This window comes from Myotis brandtii, unplaced genomic scaffold (assembly GCF_000412655.1).
Source record: "Myotis brandtii unplaced genomic scaffold, ASM41265v1 scaffold131, whole genome shotgun sequence".
Classification (NCBI taxonomy): domain Eukaryota; kingdom Metazoa; phylum Chordata; class Mammalia; order Chiroptera; family Vespertilionidae; genus Myotis; species Myotis brandtii.
Genome location: NW_005354632.1, coordinates 1469548 through 1472512, shown reverse-complemented (window position 1 = coordinate 1472512; position 2965 = coordinate 1469548). Strand labels below are relative to the sequence as shown.

At 54.7% G+C, this 2965-nt stretch overlaps 1 protein-coding gene across 1 annotated transcript in view; it reads right to left on the bottom strand.

Annotated features, from left to right (window-relative positions):
• The window catches only part of NGF (nerve growth factor (beta polypeptide)), a 51964-nt gene extending 51897 nt beyond the window's left edge, over positions 1 to 67 (bottom strand). The window contains exon 1 of the mRNA XM_005859963.2: positions 11 to 67. The gene's annotated coding sequence lies outside the window, so the exon portion shown is untranslated. The remainder of the gene's footprint in view (positions 1 to 10) is intronic.
• Between the last annotated feature and the right edge of the window lie 2898 nt (positions 68 to 2965).

Genomic DNA, 2965 nt, shown 5'->3' with positions numbered 1-2965 from the left:
CCGAACTCACCCTGCGCGCTCGCTCCGTCCCTGGCGCTCTCTGCCGAGCGGGAGCGCCGAGCAGCTTTTACACTCACTGTCTGAAATCCTTAGCCCCTCCTCCCAGACTCCTCCTCACTCCAAACCCGTCCCGACTCCATCGCTCCCGGCCGGAGCCTCACACCTGTCTGGGCTGGGCCGCGAGGCCCCGCGGGGTAGATGGTCTTGGGGACTCGCAATCGATCCTTCCCCGAAGGGCTGCTCCGCTCCGCCACGGAGGAGGGTTCAAACCCCAGAGGTCAAATGGAAACGCATGGGGGTGAAGGGGCCGCGCACTCTGAGCGCAGGCGGGGGGGTTTTCTGGGGCACCAGGCAGGGGTGCTGGCCAAGGTGGCCCATGGGCCCAGGGGCTGTGGGTGGGTGGAGTTGCCCCCGGCTCCCCCCGCCCCCACCGACTTTGCCTGCAGCCAGTGCCTGGGGGTCTGCCTGGCGTTTACCATCCTGCCTTAGGCTTGGCTATTCCTCAGTCTAGAGAGAGAAGCCAGGGTGCTTGTCACCCCGGAGAAGCGAGCACCCAGAGGAGCCCCGTAAGATGCAGGTGCGGGCGCTCCTCCGGCTGGAGGGCGGCGGCTCCTAGAACCAGAACCGGCTGGAAGGGTTCAGAGCCTGCCCTCTCCTACCCCAGCCCCGCAGGAGCAAGTCAGAAATATCCCCGAAGTCAGATTTTTCACCAAATGTAATCATGTTCTGGGCCCGGGATTCATAGGTTTTCAAAGTCATAGCCCACTTTTTCTGGTGTTGAACTCAGTCACATGTCTTCACTTCCTCCCTGGCACACTGTGCTGAAGCCCTACCCTGTGCCTGGTGCAGGGAGAATGGGATGTGGGGAGGGAGAGGCTCCGTGTCTCTTCATGGTGAAGGTCACCCTCGGGGACGTGGATGTAGTGCTATAGGGGTTCCTGTTGTAAGTCCCAGTGGAAGACACTTGAGCAAGGTGAGGCTCTCCTTAGGCACTTCCCATGCCCTTGACACAGATTGGTCTGAGGCCGCCACTGCTTCCTAGTTTCGCCTTTGCCCTAAGTTCACCCCATTTGTGCATGGTCTGCGAAGGACGAGGTAGGAGGAAAGCCCCAGAATTGGAAGTCAGTTTTGGCTTTGGTCTGGCCGCATTGCTTCCCAGCAAAGGCTTGGCCACTTCTGAGTTGGTCGGTACAGACTGGCGGGCGGGTCCACCTTGGAGGTGAATGCTGGCGATGGGGCCACCTTAAACGACCCTTTTGCAGAAGCAGTCCCCAAGTCGGGGTGACTGGTTAGAAATTTTATCATCGTCAATTAAACAAAGAAATGTCCGGACAATAGGACAAATTCACTCATCAGTCATGTCATGTATAAACTTGTTTGAAAGCACTAGCCGTAAGCCTGACATAATAGCTGCCTGAGAATTTAGGGATGAAGTTGAAAATTTTAGAATAACAGAGAATTTAGTCGTTGAACGCAGAGCTTTGGTGTATGTCCCTGTGGCATCACCCAGAAGGACAAAAGGATTTGGGGCACTTGTGGCTTTTCTTTTATGTGGTGTATAAGAGGGAAATGTAGAAATGATGTAAGCAGAATATAGGCCTAGATGCCCTCCTCAAATTCTTGATTGTATTCTGACAGCACAGGCTGGCTTAGTGAGAGCTCCTTTCCATCCATGACTAGCTCTGTTTCTGTCCCTGAATTTTAAGGATCTTAAATAAGAACATGAAAATAAGAATATGTAGGTAACAAACAAATACTCCAAAGAGTAATTACAAGTGCCTACTATGTGCCAGGCACGGTGAGATGGCTGAGGTGCCTGTTCTCAGAGAGCTCGTGTTCTAGCGGAGGCTGGATATTAGGCCCTGGCCATGTTTATCAGGGTCTCCCCAGGTCCTAGCACAGGACCTGGCACACAGTAGGTGTTCAGTAAATGCCTAGTGAATCCGATAATGGTCAGAGCCATCTGTGACTGTCAAACAGCCCATCCACACGGGGCTGGTTTCCGGCGGGTTCCAGATGAGGTCGGCGTGGTGCAGAGCCCACAGCCAGGGGTCTCTTCTCTTGCCTCTTCCACGTTCATGGCGGGTCCAAGCGGGAATGTCCTTCTCCTGGGGCACCGAGAGAAGGACCTGAAGGCTTGGACCAGCTGCATGTACAGGAATGAGAAGCAGCTGGGAGGGCAGCGGGCAGAGGGAATGGTGCAGACAAGCAGAGGAGAAGAATGTTTTTCTGAAGGAGATTTTTCTCGAAAGAGCTTTCTATCCAGGGTATCAAAATAACTGGCAGCTGATGCATTTGCTTCCTTGGCGGACAGAGTGTGGTGCGCACAGGAATTGTTATTTCCGAGGATCCAGAGCCTGCAGCCACAGCAGCACTCAGCCCAGCACAAAGCTCTTGCTTCGTTCCAGAAGCCACGGCCAAGGGCTCATGCTGTGTTACACGCCGGGAGGCTCAGCCTCGATCTGCCCATGTGGACGCTGTGGCCGGCTCTGCTGGCAGTAGGTCTGCAACAGAAATATTGTCCCAGTTGCTGGAAGGAGAAATAGCTTCAGCGCAAAGATTGTTTTTCCTTCCTTCTAATCAGAGTGGAGAAAAACTTGAGAAGAGGAAATATTTTATAAAGCTCAGTGTGATGACATGGCTACAGAATCACCAAGATAATCCCTCCGGCCACCAGGAGGAGGACACAAGAGCCCAGGAAGGACTGGGGCTCAGCCAAGTAGGAATGGCCACGGTCAGACCAGAACTGGAGCCTCCTGACTTGTAGGCAAGCCCGCTTGCTACCTCACTCTCTGGAAGAGGTCAAGGAAAAGTCCTCCAACCCCGGTCTTTGGTGCGGCTGATAAAGGAGCAAAGGCAGGCGGGGTGCAGAACACTGGCCCCCCCTCTCTTCTCGGGGCCGTCTCTGCCTGCTCCTGGCTCTACCTCTCTCTGACAGCTTCCATTTCTCACCTCTGCAGATTCC